This window comes from Euprymna scolopes, chromosome 12 (genome assembly GCF_053919585.1).
Source record: "Euprymna scolopes isolate OS-2025 chromosome 12, ASM5391958v1, whole genome shotgun sequence".
Lineage (NCBI taxonomy): Eukaryota > Metazoa > Mollusca > Cephalopoda > Sepiida > Sepiolidae > Euprymna > Euprymna scolopes.
Window position 1 is genome coordinate 23,274,037 of NC_136493.1, and position 17,670 is coordinate 23,291,706.

Sequence of the window (17,670 nt, forward strand, 5' to 3'; positions counted from 1 at the left end):
CGAGTGGCATAAGAGATTCAGGGAAGGCAGGGGGTCCGTGAGGGAAAATGAGAGGTGTATGAGGAGTAAGGAAGTCAGAACACCTGAGTTGATTAGCCAAATTTTCATGGATAAATATCGTATTGTGCCTATAGAGACAATATGTGCACAATTTGATGTCAGTGTGGGAACTGTACACACAATTATGCGTGAAAAACTGAAGATGTGGAAGATTTGTGCAAAGTTTGTCCCAAGTGCAGTCCACAACTCTATGCTTGTCACAGACTATTTGACCAAGATGAGCATAAAAACAGTTCCTCACCCTCCCTATAATCCAGACCTTGCTCCCTGTGACTTTTAGTTATTCCCTAAGCTCAAGGAAAACCTTAGAGGCTGTTGTAATGAGACAGTTGAGATGATAAGAGAGGCTGCGAATAGGGTCATTGACACATTCACACAAGATGACTCCCATCGAGCCTTCCAGAAGTTGTTGGAACGGCCAAACAAAATTTTTCCCACTCTTTATCTGTGCCAAAACCAAAACGTAGATTCCATGAACAAAGCTTTTTTCTTAGAAATGCACACCTGTGGAACTCTGTTTCGTTTGTCTGTGTCCAACCTGACTACAACCTGGATGTCTTCAAGTCCAACATAAACAAATTCCTGATGAACCGCCCCTTAAGTGAGACACTTTATCAAATCTCAACACTAAGGTACTGTACACGCAATAACCCTTACCCCTGAGTGGTTTCCTGGCCTTGATAAGTGGTGACCACCTTGTAAAAATCAAAAAAAAAAAAGGTGCATTGCAGCTGGAGAAGATTACTTCGAAGGGGATTAGAGTGTACTATCAATAAAAGTGCTCAGACGAAAAAATGTCTGGAAATGTATTGATAGCACCTCGAATTGTTTATTTATAGAAAAAATTAAGATATCATATTTAAGCGTAGTTTACGCCCGGGCAAAGCCCCGCTAGTCTGATTTGTAAAACTCAAAATGTCTGTCTGTTTGTCGATTTATTTATCTCCATATTTTCAAACTCTATCCCTCCCGAAACTAAAAGGCGCAGAGCAGCGCTAGAGGCTTCAAATGATTGGATTTTTTTATGGGTCTTTAGCCGATTAAAATAGTTTTTAAGAGGTCAAAAATAGGTAAAAACTGAAAAAAAATCGTTGTATATTTTGTACAGTCATCTTAGTTTTTTTAAGTCAACTTATATGCGTGTCACGTTGGTACAGTGATAACGTCACCAGCTTTGAATGCTACATTTTTGCTTTTGGTTTCGAATCTATCCAATGGCACCTAAATACTTTCTTTTTACTTTTGAAATAACAACTCTATAATAATATATACGAAATCTGCACCAATTAAAATATCATATTTAAGCGTATTTTACGACCGACCCAAGCAAGGCGCCCCCTACCGCACTAGTAATTATTAAAATTGGACAAAAATCGATATTTTAATTTTCATTTGTTTCCTTTGAATAAAAGAAACTAAATACAACCTCCATTTTGACACCTTACGCCTAGCAAATATCAATGGTTTAAGAGGGTTTTTCTAATTAAACTTTGTTACTTATTATTTCGAAATCGACATTTTTTATTCACCAATTTTCTGATTTCTCACACTTTTCTTTTAGCATTTATTTATATTTTTTTTTGTTATAATTTTATGTTTTTTAGCATTTTTGGTGATAATTTTATGTTTTTAGCATTTTTGGTGATAAATTTATGTTTTTAGCATTTTTGGTGATAATTTTATGTTTTTAGCATTTTTGGTGATAATTTTATGTTTTTAGCATTTTTGGTGATAAATTTATGGTTTTTGGCATTTTTGGTGATAATTCTGTCCGAAAAAAAAAAAAAAAAAAACAAACAAAACAAAAACTAATTGCATCTTCTGTCTCTAATTCCTCATGGGTAGTTTTGTTCGAAGATTAAAAAAAAAAAGGGACCCCCTAATTTAGTATCAGTCGATTGTATGTTCAGCCGTATTTGTGCTTGCGCTGTGCTTCACCTCTCACCTTATCTATTTCGACAAATGAGAAGGCGACGTTGCCTGAAATTATTTGAAGCACCACAGAAAAAAGAAATCAATTTGCTTCCTTTTCCTTGCCTCTTGGCCATCAACGAGAAAGCAATTTGGCTTTTTAACCCGATTCTGGGCCAGTGCCCAGGATATCTTCCCCAGGAGTATTTTCGGTATCCACCCATCAACTTTGATTTCGTTTGGCTCACAACCTAGCAGTGGGCAGAGTTAAAAATCTGCAAGCATTCACCTATGCTTCTTATTTTATTTATTTGTTTTTTTCCCCCGAGGCAAATCCACTTCGGGAATTACCTTGAGTGCAGGATCACTTGTACCAATGAGAACGGAAATCAGAACAAAGCTTAAAGTTATCAGTTCAAGTGCTATAACTACGAGGACTCTTGGGGTTGCAATATTGATAGACCTCATGTTTCAGACGTAGGAATAATAGCTTTCTCGTATTTAAAAAAAAAAAAAAAAAATAGAAGACAATATCCATATTCCACGCAATTTGTTACAAAGAGTGCCTGGACAACTTATTTGGACAGGAATTCAAAAATACTTGTTCTATATCCAAAAGTAGATCGAGTCAATCATACTAAAAAATAATTTCTTTTCCGTCCCTGAATATTTTTAGATGAGGATTGATTTATTCGTCTTACTTGGTTTCTGCAGACTTCTGTTCTCATTCTGGGTGTCATTTTCACAACGTTTCGACCTACGTAACCTTGTTACATAGTAACATGGTTAAAAGTTAAATGAGTTATTATCGGTCTATCTATCTGTCTATTGTAAAAATAATTTATATCGGAAGTTATTTACTGTTTAGAGAATAAAATTAGAATGTAACAATGGGTTCTAGAGCCGAAGATGTTTACAGAAATTAGATAAATTAAATATAAACAAAATAACATCGATCAGTTGCGTACGTAACAGAGGCGTGCGCTTTTGATGATGACGTAACGGAACTGATAGGTCAAGAGGTCAATACGATTAGATTGAGGAATTTGAATTTGGTCATGAAAGTGAGCGGACGTGCTCCAAACCCAGGAAGCGGGGCTGAAAGAACAAGCATGTTGAGACTTAATGCAGACGCCCTGAGAAGGCTACTGAGACAGCTGAAATAAATTTATATTTAATCTAGCAATATCACTGGATAGATAGACAAACAGACAGATAGACAGATCGATAGATCGATAATAACTAATTTAACTTTTAACCACGTTATTCTCTAACAACCTTCTTCAGGTGTATTTTATCGATCGGAAATATTTCTGTTAAACTCGGAATTTTTTCTGTCGAACTCGGGAATCTGCACGGGATATCGAATGGAACCATTTATTTAATCCCTCACTGGGTCGAAGTGCTAAGTAATTCGCATCCTGGAGGGAAAAGGGAAACTATCTATCCTTATGGGAAAAAGTAAAAAATTTTAGACAAAGAGTAAGATTGGAGAGTAAAATGACTCATATATATATATATATATATATATATATATATATATATATATATATATATATATATATATATATATATATATATATATATATATATATATTAGTGCTTGTTTTTTTTTTTTTTTTAAACGAATATGCAAATTAGTTCACCTTCAAGTGTATCTTGACGAATTTGGGAATGTTTCTGTCGAACTCAGGAATTTGGACGGAATTTGGAATGGACCCTTTATTTACTTCACGCAAGCGCCGGTAGCGCAGGGGTTAGAGTACTTGAAAAAAAAATCAATCGTAAATGTGACCTTCTGCTGAAGGTTGAAGGTTCAATTCTAAGTGTGGGCGACTGAAAAATACAATTGCGTATTACTTAGGATTTCTATCCAGTCATGGCTGACGGAACAAGAGCATACTGCCCCTGTGAAGTAAATAAAGGCTTTCGTTCGAAATTCCGTCCAAATTCCCGAGTTTGAAAAGATATACCTGAAGAAGGTCGTAGGTTACATCGACCGAAACGTTGCGAAAATGACACTGAAAATGAGAACAGTATTTCGATGAATCCAAATAATACGAAATCTTTCTTTTCTTCTTAACTTGTTTGTCCAATTCTATTTCGCCGGTGAGTATTATTCTTTCAACATTTCTTCGTTTTTTTTGTTGTTTTTTTTTTGTTTGTTTTTTTTTCGAACAGAACAAGCTCGACTTAATCTGTCCGAACTCTGGTGATGTATTCATCTTTTTGAATCGAAAGCTAACATTTCTTATGTAGACATATTTGTTTCTCCACCGCCCCCACCACCCTAACCTCCCCACACACACTTTTTCCTGATGCCTCCCATAAAGCCTATCTCGCATCTTTATTCACTAATTTGAACAGTTTACTTGGGCTAGTTTATCTCGAGGGCTTATCAAAATAATGGTTTCACTGACTGCAAATCTCTATGTATGAATTCAATCCATCTACATTGAAGTAAAAAAAAACGTATAAAGTGTTTACATGTGTGGAGTTACTTCCCTTGAAATTGAGAATATTAATGCATTATTTAGCACGAGCAGGGAGACCTGACGTTGCCCCGGATTGAATAATGAACAACAACTGTTCCGCACCATACTTTTATTGTTATCGAAATTGGTGACATTTCCCATTTTTCAATCAAATCGATTAATTTCATGCTCTAGTCGGGGACCCACTTTAGTGCACCAAGACGGAAACTTAATCAACAATACATTGTAGTCTACAGTGCACTGTAGAGAACCTACTGTTAATTTCATTAATATATATATATATATATATATATACATATATAATGACTTGAATTTAAGTTTAAAATTCAAAAGTCAAGTATCGTGGTTCAATTGCGCCCTAAGCAGAAACATTCACTTCGAACGCGCACCTGCCTTATCAAAGAACCTACAGTTGATTTTATACACCGAGTCATTCTGCTTGTGCGGTAATAAAAACTTCTGAAATTCACTTGTGATGCTTCCCAGACACATAAAGTATATTTGTGTGAAAGTTCATAAAAATCGAACCAGCCGTTTCGTAGTCCATAGGGAACGAACTCACACACACACACACACACACACACGCACACAAAGTGCCCTTTATATATAAGTAAAGATTTTGAAAGAAACAATAGTTATTCAATATTAAAGCTTTGGTTTTTTACTCTTAAAATTAATGTTGTATTGTCGAGTTTATATAAGTGCGTCTATGTATGTCTAGTGTATATAATGCATACGTATTTTATAAAATTCGGCTCACTCGTTTCGGAGTCCATAGAGAACCAATTCACACTTTTATATATAATGGAACACACACATACACACACACACACACACACACACACACACACACACACACATATATATATATATATATATATATATATATATATATATGTATATATATGTATATATATATATTGTCTTTATTATTTTTTTTTTTGCCCAGTCTCCCAACACGTTACATTCCTTTCTGCCCGACCTCCTCGCCTGTAACGCTTCTATGATTGGCAGTGTTTGACCTTACTATCGTTCACTACTTAGTTTCTGTTGTTCTTAATACAACCTTTGTTATTTTTTATAATAAAAGTCCTTTGGACTAAAACCCCCCTTTCCAGTAGATGGATAACTAACCTCGCCATTAGATTTTCTGACATGTTTCTGGATTCTTGATTCATGTGATATATTCTAACATCATATCGCACGATAACTTAATTTGGCAATCGCACTTAGCGAATCTTGGGCATCGTCCAGCGCCGCACATGTCAATCATGTTGGTGTAAAGTCAGAAGTAATATGTTCTCAGCGATACATTCTTTCTTTGTTCCAGTCACTTAGAGACAAAACCTTTTCCAAGAGACTGCAAAGTGCATGGAAGATCATCGGCGAGCACTTTTCCCTTCTGAGGATATTGGCATGTCTGGGTTTTGGCATGGACCTCTCTATATTGTTCCACCTGAATCCATTCTTCTGGGTCATCCGGGCCATAGATCTGCCCTTCTCCTGTCAAGACCGCCTTTGCTTAGCATGACAGAATTGCACCTCGGCATCTCTTCAAGAATCATGTCTGCTTTGAACAGTTTGAATTGAATCTGGCCATTACCATATTTCCTGCCTCTTAAGACGATGCACGTCAGGAGAATCATTTCCGCTAAAGCAAAGAAATTCTTGGAAAAATTATTTAAAGAAAAAAGATTTTTAAAAAATCTTGTGTCCTAAAACTTGGACTGCCATAATATATTGCGTTTCTGATCTTTTGAGATGAGAATAGGCCATTCGTATTATTTAGATTCTTCGGACTACTGTTCTTATCTTGACCGTTATTTTCACAACGTTTTAGTCTATCTAACCTTCGACTTTCTTTGGGTGTATCTTTTCCACTCAGCACTCTTTATGCCGAACTCCAGAATCTGCACGGAATTTCGAACCTACCTTTTAATTTATTTATGGTGGGGGTAGCATGATCTCGTTCAATCAGAACTTGGCAGGCATAAGGTCGATTTTATGTATCTTCTACGCATGCGCAAATATAAATTTATACGTTAAATTGCGTTAATTTTTTAATCACGTGCCTTTAGCTAACATGGTAACGAATACCATTGGAGAGCTGTATGTTTCGGTTTGGATTCTAGCTGATGGCACCCAAGTCATATATCTGTTGCAATAAAGCTGTATTTCTGTTTGTTGCTTTGTTTGTTCACAATGACGTCTTAGTATATATATATATATATATATATATATATATATATATATATATACTGTCGCCAAAAAGAAAGTCCGCACTTGTAATTTTTTTCGATAACCGTAAATTTAAGCTAAATTGAATTTAAACAACCTATACCTCATTTGATTTGCCGTTTTTATTCCTCTATAATTTTACCTGTTCATATTTTACTTTTAATTTAAGTATACTAATGTTCACGTCAATTTGAAAAATTAGCTTTTAATCGAGAAGGTAAAAAGAAACTCCACAGCAACAAATGAGCTTAAAGCCAGCTTAAAATATTCACCTCCTAGCATCTCTAATCGTAATTGTTGCTGTCCCTAGGTTATACAACTTAATATCTAGTCCATATACCTCCAGTCTCTCTTAGTAATTGTCAGGAGCTCATTAATCTCCACCTTTCTGGTTTATCCAATCGAAAAATCGGACACAGCTTGAAATGTGATGAGAAAACGGTACGAATGACTGCACCAAAACACCGGCAATGTTCTTGATTCCCCTAAATCTGGTCGTGGTTAGGGTTACTTTTTACAGGAAAGACAATGTTATCAAAATCCACAACCTCAGAAACAGGTTTGAAACGGCTTTCCAAATCAAACAACTGCGTAATCTTGTTAAAAAGTGCTCTTTTTCTAAAGTTAAGAACAGATTTAAGGAATTTAATTTGCGAGGTTGTGTTCCAAAATGCAAGCCACTGATTTCTATATAGAAGAGAAAGCACAGTCTGAACTCCGTCAGATGCAATGAAGGTGATGACTCTTAATATCGATCAAAAGTGATTTTTAGCGACGAAAGCAAGTTCAATAGGCTAGGCTGTTATGGTAAGCAGTACGTCCATCGCAGGACGAATAATTTAATCCAAGGTGCAAAATTTCAACACTGCAAGGTGGTGGAGGCACAGTTTTGGAGGTACAGTTTTGGTGTAGGGCGTTTGTAGTGCCAATGGTTCAGGGCCTATGGGTCGATTGCAGGGTCGAATTAATTCGACCCATAACATTAATATGTTGACAGCATTTTTTTACCCTACTTTGGCCGGAATTTGGATGATTATCCCATTTTCGTGCAAGATAATGCTCCCATTCACACAGCTGGCAATGTCAAGAGGTTTCTGGAACAGCATAATATTCCGTGTTTCGATTGGCCTGCACAATCTTCAGACCTCAATCTTATCGAAAACGTATGGCATTACATCAAGCAACAGCTACGCAATGATAAAATTTCAAATCTGGAAGAACCTTGGACAAAAATTAAAGAGAATTGGGATGCCCTTTCAGACTAATTCAAAAGAATGCCCCAAACTTTGCAGAATACGATTGTAGAAGGGATATGCTACTAAATATTAACTAGTTCATTGTGCTTATGTTGTATATGTGTTGCATTAATATTCTAAACTTACATTTAAATAACAATTTTCCATTGCGCGGAGTTTCTTTTGCCTCCTCAATTTGAAGTTATTTTTTTTTTATTGACGTGAACACTAGAATACTTCAATTAAAAATCAAATATGAACAGTTAAAATATCGAGGAATAAAAGGCGAATCAAATAAGGTCTAGTTTGTTTAAACAGTTACATTAAATTTAGCTTAAATTTGCGGTTTTTGAAAAGATGACAAGTGCGAACTTTCTTTTTGGAGGCAATGTATATTATATGATATGAAGGCATATACGACGTCATGCCCCATGTTATATATGAGGTCATAGCATTTACTTTTCGACCTGACAACGCCGAACATATATATATACATATATATATATATATATATATATATATATATATATATATATATATATATATATATATACATACATACATACATACATACATATATATTACGGTGGCAATCATGATACCCTGCATTGATGATTCCCGAAAGGATGAAACACTAGTGCCTGTCGGTATTTGAAAATTATTATATTAATCTAATATATAAATGGCTATATATCTACCTGCCTGTCGGCTGTCTGTCCGTCTCCATATTTTCAATCTCTATCTCCCCCGAAACTAAAAGTCGCAGAGCGGCGCGAGGAGCCTCAAATGATTGGGTTTTTTACAGATCGTTCTCTTATGCGCCTTTAGCCAATTAAAATTGTTTTCAAAGGGTCAAAAATGGGTAAAAATTGAAAACATCGTTAAGCATTATATACGTGATACAGTGATAACGTCACCAGCTTTGCATGCTACAGTTTTGCTTTCGGTTTCGATTCTAGCTGATGGCACCCAAATACATTTTTTTTTTACTTTTGAAATCACGACTCTATAATAATATATACGAAATCTGGACAAATTAAGATATCTTATATCAGCGTACTTTACGCCCCCTTTCCGCTAGTAATTATATATATATATATATGTGTGTGTGTGTGTGTGTGTGTGTGTGTGTGTGTGTGTGTGTGTGTGTGTGTGTGTGTGTGTGTGTGTGTGTGTGTGTTCACTTGCTCTTTATTGGGTGCAATATAATAATCAATAGATAATTGGCTCCATAATAATAAATATAAAAATATGCATGAATTAAAATATCATATTTAGGCGTATTTTACAACCGGGCAACGCCTGGTGGTCTGCTGGTATAACTATAATCTAAATCTGGATTAAAGGAAGTCAACATTTATAGATGTCTACAGAATGCCTTCTGTTATACATTGGAACCCTACTACCATGTACGAATGCTTCGTTTAACGTTTGGTTGTTTATAAAATGTTTATAAAATGTTTATAAAATTTATAAAATGTTTATAAAATGTTTATAAAATGTTACATTTCTAGTGAGCACCCATTTAAATCACGACTAACAGGCAAACATGGTGTTGTTTCGTACGTGAATCTTATGCATTCTTCTTTAATGTGACTTTGAAATTCTTCAAGGTTTCTCGGTTGCTGACAGTGAAACACACTGCCTTTCAACATACTCCAAAAGCAGAAATCTACCGGTATGGGGTCGGGGTGTCAGGCGGATAACTTTTCTTACATTTTATTGAGATCACATTCTCTTGTTGATCTTCGGAATGCGGTGAACAGAAGTACGCGAATATTCGTATCGCGTCAAATTCTTCTGACAAACGTTTTGTCTCAAGAATCTGCGAAAAAGCTTCTACCATAATATTTTCACGTTCTTCTTGAAAGGAAGGTTTTTAATTTTAAGAAAGTATTGAAATAATGACTGGGGAATATATAAATATTTTTCCCTTTCTTATTTTCCATATCTACCTATCTATCCGTCTGTCTGTCTGTTTGTCTGTCTGTCTGTCTATCTATCTATCTATGTATCTATCTATCTGTCTGTCTGTCTGTCTATCTATCTGTCTGTCTGTCTGTCTGTCTATCTATCTATTTATCTACCTATCTATCTATATATCTATCTGTCTGTCTGTCTGTCTGTCTATCTATCTATCTATCTATCTATCTGTCTGTCTGTTTGTCTGTCTGTCTATCTGTCTGTCTGTCTGTCTGTCTGTCTATCTATCTGTCTGTCTGACTGTCTATCTATCTATCTGTCTGTGTCTGTCTAGCTATCTATCTGTCTGTCTGTCTGACTGTATGTCTCTATCTATCTATCTGTCTGTCTGTCTGTCTATCTATCTATCTATCTGTCTATCTATCTGTCTATCTATCTATCTGTCTATCTATATATCTATATATCTGTCTATCTATCTATCTATCTGTCTGTCTGTCTGTCTATCTATCTATCTCTTTCTATCGTTATAAAGCGAAAAGCTTAAAATATTATTGACCTCCTTTCAGGAATTAAGAAAAAGCGGTCAACCTAAGCTAAAATACAATATTCTGAATTTGCGTCGTTAAATACTCTCTGACTGTTTACTGCTTATGCACGCTGATTTGGTATTTATAGGCACGTAATTTCCATCAATTCTTATGTTAATTTTTTGTGGCCTGGAAACAAAATACCGGCCTATGAAATCAAAGGTGACTTTGTAACTGGGTTTGAATCTCCCGACTAGCAGTAATTATTACTTCCTACACTGATGTTTGCGTAAGTGTCTATAGGTATAAAAATAATTATTAATATTTATTTTTTTAATTTCATCGGTATATATATATATATATATATATAAATATATATATATATATATATATATAAATGTATATATATATATATATATATATATATATATATATATATATATATATATATATATATATATATATATATAGTCTAAAGAAGCTTTGAATAAAATAAAATGCGAAAATAAAAATAAAGAATGTTGTTTAAATTCCCGGAAAAAAAAAAGAAATGAAAATTTAACCTATCGCAGACTTAGCACCTACGTAATCCGACTTCTAGAAAGTTTATAATTACAAACGATAATTCATTTATATAAGAGTGAAGATGAAAAAAGCCTTAATTTGAATTAGAAATAGGCTTAGCACATGCATCAGCCGATTTCTCAAGAACCTTCAATTATAAAATAGAATTTAACTATATAAGGGAGAAAAAAAAAAAGAAAACCACGACTAAAATTTTGTAAATAGAAAACGAGGATCATCAGCTGCTTACCATGTAGCTGTTTCGGTGATTTAAAAACAGGACAGTTGTTAAATACATGGCTCTCAAGTGGGTAATACCGCTTACCCAATGAGAAAATGTAGAAACGGTTACTATTTATTCTAATATATGTAACAAAAAGAAAACCAAAAAAAAACTATTAAAAATAAGTTTAAGATTACAAAATCTATTCTAGCATATAAATGCTATGAGAATAAAAATGCATAAAAGCTTAAGTACTTTAGGTACCAAAAAAAGCAAATAGATAATGCATCTATTTATTATGTTTTAAAAAAAAACAGTAATCTACGGACATGCATGTTTCGGAGCCCTACTCCTCTTCAGCGTAGCGTAATGGGTTAGAGCGCTGGACTGAAATACATAAGGTCTGGGCTCGAATCCTAACAGCAGTCAAGCTACGCTGAAGAGGAGTGTGGCTCCGAAACACAAGTGTCCGTAGATTACTGTTTAAAAAAAATATAATAAATAAAAAATACATCCAAATAAAAAATGAGCGACATTCTAAGAAAAACACTGGTTCTCCGAGGCAGAGACGTTAACCTTAATATCGTTTAAAAAAGAAAAATCAACAACAAAAAAGTACATATATATATATATATATATATATATATAAATTTTCAAAATATGAGAAAGTGCATATATATATACATATATATATATATATATAACTACTTAAATTTATATACGAAAGTATAGATTTATGCATAAACTTTAAGTATTTACTTCAAAAGTGCTCAATACGTAGGTAGAGCTAGTTAGTAAGTTATAAAATGTATATGGCGATTAAGCTACACTGAATATTCCGCCTGAAGAATCCTAGAGTGGATGAAACGCAGAATATTCAGTGTAGCTTAATCGCCATATACATTTTATAACTTACTATATATATATATATATATATATATATATATATATATATATATATATAGTAAGTTATAAAATGTATATGGCGATTTCTCACATTTTGAAAATTTATATATATATATATATATATATATATATATAAATTTTCAAAATGTGAGAAACGATATGAAGAGTTCCACATCTGAACTGAAGATGTGTTACACTGATGAGCCCAATTGAGGGCGAAACTTGAGTCTTGGACTTCTGGTTTATGACTTTCATGGTTTGTGTGGCATTCTCTTTACTGTGCTCTAAACCTGAGTATCAGCAACTGGCAGTAACGGTTCTTTCCATTATTACCAACAGCTTCCTCTCGCAAATTGGATGGGCGTTGTAGATGCCCAACTGATAACCCAGGGCTTGAAATGCTGGCGCTTTCAAAAGTGAATTAGCAAGCATAATATTCCAAAGCGCGAAATCATCACCGATGATTAGAGGTTATGTTTGCTAGTTTGCTTCAAGGTCTGTCTGAGCAAACAGCCAGTGTTTGACATGGCTTACGGCTGCATCCCAATAAACAGATGGTCAGCCGCCAAACGACACCGTTTGTTTGAGAGAGACAGCTGTCTCCTTGATTTTGCAACTTCATGTGGATTGCTGTAAACAAAATAAAAACGTAAGACAGACGACAATTACAGGTGTCAGTCAGTGAAAGAAAAAAAAAACAGCTGGAAACATGGTTCCCTATCCAATAATTTATGCCTTATCTCAGTTTAAGGCAGATCCAGACGGCTCAGATCGTTATTAAGAACATACAGGTTTTAATGCATACAATTCTGCCTCAAAATGATATATGAAATAGTGATGTGCAGGGTAACCTGGTGATGCCCAGAGTAAATCTTGATCGCATAGCCCCTAAGATTTTAATACATCCTAAAATGCTGAAAAATATTATTAAAAATGGAAATATATTATTTACTTATATATACTAGTGGGATCGGTGGAAATCCTACAACCAGCATCTTTCATTTGTAATATATTGCTGCTGGGCTTTTTGTGAACATCCAGCATGAATGGAGACCCCACAATATTATTGTAGCCCTTTTGTTAAAACTGCAAAAGTATTTATCTAAGTAGTTAAAACTACAAAAGTATTTATCTAAGTAATCTGGTTAATCTGGTGTCAGTATAAATCTGGTTATGACTGTTTATCTCCAATATCCTTACAGGAGTCGGTCACATATTTCCATTGTATGGACGCCGGTGCGAACGGAGACCTTAAGATATCATTATACTATTGTTATTTAGAACTGATACTACTCTGTGATACTAGCAAGCTGTTTACAGAGAGTTGAATCACTCATGAACACTGTTCTGGTTTCATAAAGAAAGGAATCGTCCGTTGCCTACATCACCGAGCAAAAGTAATATGTAGTAACAGCATTGCATATCAAGAGGAGATGGACAATTTAAGAGAAACGCTCCACTGACACAACTATCCAGAGAGCATGATATCAGCTCCAAGAAATCCGGTCCAGACACAAAAGAACATCACTCAGAAGTTCACCACAGTTTGTATACCATATATGAAGGGCTTGTCTGAAAAACTTCAACGAATATGTAATGACATCAGGATAGTATTCAGGAGTTATTCAACTCTCCGGAAACAGCTTGTGAGAGTCAAGCCCCCTACAGAAAAAAGCATGACTAAGAACTGTGTGTATGAAATCCCATGTAAATGTGGAAAATTTTACAAAGGTGAAACGTGTCGTCCACTCTAAAGTATGGTTAGAAGAACATTGAAAAGCTGTAGTACGTGAAGAGACTGAAAAGTCAGGTATATATATATATACAGGGTGACCAAAAAAGCACAACAGCTAAATGGAGGCCATCTAGACCAGATGCTGTAGAACGGAGAAAAAAAGGCCAAAGACCCTGGTGTTTTGATGTGATGTTTTGAATATAATAAACTAGTTATGACCAAAGTTTCATTTCATTCGGACGAAACACTAAGAAACGGGGCCTAAGTAGAATTGGGGCCCGTTTTTTTTGGGGGGGGGGCACCCTGTATTTTCGCTGCTTACCAAATGAATTTCTGTACAAAAAAATCTAAGAACACTGCGAGACATATATATTAGCTTTGTGTGAAATTTGCAAAAGATAGGCTCTGCCGTTGGGGAACCTACACACACACACACACACACACACACACACAAAGTGACTTTTATATATTAGTAGAGATTTTCCCATAATCCAATCATAAACCCTTTTGCAAAAAGGCCTTATAAGTAGAATATATGTACTTTTTGCGAGAGGTGTGCTGCGATAATTTCAAGAACTCAGTAGTGTGCGGTATATGAAAAGATTGGGAACAACTGGTCTAGATGAGTGCTCCCCAACCTTTGTAACGAGGCACATTAGTGTATGCCATGGAATGATTACCGGTATACCATGAAGAGACTATTGCCAGAAGCTTTTTTATTTAAAGGCTTCTACTAGGAAGGTAGACTCTCACTACTATGCTTAAAATTACTTACACCTGAAAGTATCCAGCACGAATATCTCTACAAAGCCACTATTTGACCAGAAGAGATATCATCTATAATAGTAATCATTTATACAGTTGAAAAAATATCTGCACATTTAACATGTGTTTATGGTAATCGGAGAAAAACAAACAACTCTATAGTTAAATATTTGGAGATTTCTCAAGAATCGGAATCAGAATCGGTAATTATATTGGAATCGGGGAATTAGTGTGGAATCAGTAATTGTATCGGAATCGGAGGAAAATATTGGAATCGTCCCATCACTAATAAAGACATTTAATTTCTTAATTCGTTCCTAAATTTATCAGTCAATTTTGAGTTATATGAAGACAAAGATTTGGCAAGCCTTTTCGGTGATTGTAATTTCAAATTGAAGTACGAACAACTGCCATTGGACGCCTTCTTGATTTCTGTTAAGAGTGTGTCTTTTTTCACATTCGCCCACATATTGACGCAGTAGTTAAAAAACACCAGGCACAACTGCCCCGCTGACATTTATCGTTATTATTTTCTACCAAATACTGAATACAGGAAATGTTACAATGCAATGCAATACCATATACGGTGAGAAGTCTCTCAATACACATCATTTCTAGATTTGTAGTCAAAGCAAAGCGGATGATTCCTCCAATATTTGTCTAGTCTGGCTTGGAACGTATTGAGTGGCTTTGTAGGTACCACTTCTTCCGCCAGTCGCTTCCACACGTTCATCACACATTATGAGAAGAATACGTGGACAGACCCAGCAGTCCCCTTCCGGTGTAATCCGTTGATTTATAATAAAACAAACAATTGAAGCATGCATGGTCCCCCGTGAGTGCTCAGTGAACGAGGCATATAAAAAAAATGACTAAGTTCAGCATTTGGCCCCCCCTCCTCACCTTAAGCCCCAAAAGTCCCCAGGGAACATCAAACTCTGGTAAAAAGGAACAAACGCTGCAGTTTTAGGCTTTAACATATGTAAATTTGAGTTCTGCATCATGCAAAAAGAAAAAAAATAGTTAAGTCCATCATTTGCCCCTCCCCCCCCCCACCCCATTGAGTCACAAACGTCCCCAAGACCTGAACATATTTAAATTGAAGTTCAACACCATACAAAACTACTAAATAGACAAACACAGAAAATTTTGGACACATATGATAAAATAATCCCAAAAGGGGAGTGTTTTTATTAGCCCTAAATGTGTTACATGATAAGGGCTGTCCCCTTTTCATGTAAGTATAAAAATAGAGAGACTAGTTAAAATGAAAATAAAATGAGAGAAAGCAGAAATCGAACCTTGGATATAAGTTTTAAAGAACAATAGGTTTAAATGGAATGTCCAGTAAATTGTTAATTCGCATTAAATAAATAATAAATAAACTATTCAATTGTTAAAAGAATGTGGATAATAAAATATGGGTTAAATAAATAAGATATGTAGGTTGAATTCCTTTGTAAAAACATCAAAGAAAAAATAGGTTATTGGGAAATCATAATGTCGGAAAAACGTGCAAAGTCGCGCATGTTGAAACACGTGAATTTTGCTCACGTGGCCGGGATGCATGGATTTCTCAATATAGGAAGTGAGAGTTAGTTAGTTAGAGACAGTCAGTGAGAAACTCAGAGAGAGTCTGGAGTTTGGAATTCGAACGTCTAGGAAGCGAGACGTCACTTTGAAACTAAAATGTGAAGCTTTGAATTCTTGATGATGGAAACCACGGCCGGTCGTGAAGAAATAAACCCATTATGTGTTTTGATAAAAACGTCGTCTTGTGTTTGTGATTCTTACAAAAAGGTAAAGTGGAAATTGTATTATATGTCTATATATCTGTGCTATAAAATGTCATTACATACACGTCTCGACATCTCATATCCACAATGTGAATCTACATCATATCTACACTAAGACTGTCTGAACATATCCCTTCACTCTAAGAGCTTTCTTCTTCTGCACGTCTAAGGAATGAACTTTTAATATATAAGAATCGTAATAACATGAACAATCTCTCATAACATGAACAATCTCTCTAAGTCTCTTACAACAACATCTCTTTATCTCTAAGACTCTCTTTTAATGAAACACCTATACTTAACAAAAGAAGTCCTGGGCACACCCAAGAGTTATTGCGAAGTATAGACAAACAAAATTATATAGAAATCAATTAGTTACAACTTTTCAGAAAGTTTTATAAAAATCCAAGACATCATTTTTTTTTTTTTAATAAGCACAAAAGTGTCAGTTTTAGCCATTTTAACCCAAAAGACACCCGGGGGGGGGGGGTCACCGGGGTTTTCCCGGAAAATCCGTTCTGTTACTTTTTACTCGTATCATGTTTAATGTTTGTGAAAAATTAAAAAAATTCCAAAGCGTAGTTATTGAGAAAAGTGTAGACAGACGAACGGACGAACGGACAAAGGTAAATTTACAGGTCAACCCTCCTTTTTTCGGGGGGGGGGGGGGCAATAAAAATTCTTACATAATCTTCTTTGTTTTCTTCTATTATTTTATTGCAAAAATGCCTTATGAGTAGAAAATATTATTTTTTGTGATAGGTGTGCGGCAGAAATTTAAAAAAAAAAAAAGAAAAAATCTCTTGGAACCACTTTTCTAGATGTTTCATGATGTAAATACAGGGTGACCCAATTCTAATTAGGCCCCATTTTTTAGTGTTTTGTCCTAACGAAATTTAACACAGTGTATTCTTTGTCCCAGCTCCCACTGGGGTCTTGGTGTACTCACGGTCGTTGATTCTGCCATGTCCTGTAAAATAAGGGCAATCGGTGAATAAATAATGAAGATATCACGTTTTTTTGGGGTCACCCTGTATATTCCACACAGAAGTCCGACTGACAAAGCTGCTTACAGCGATGCGAGGATGTGCCTTAGAACCGCTAATTGTTATAATCATATTAATTTCGCTTGGCGTGTATTAATGCTTTGAATACAGCCGTTCAAAAACAAGATGGCTCTGCTGGAAATAAGGGTTCATTATGATAATCAAATGACCAAGTAAACAATGATCAAAGACCACAAAAGTCTATTTTATCTAGTTGTTATTTAAAGAGCATAAATTTATTATTTT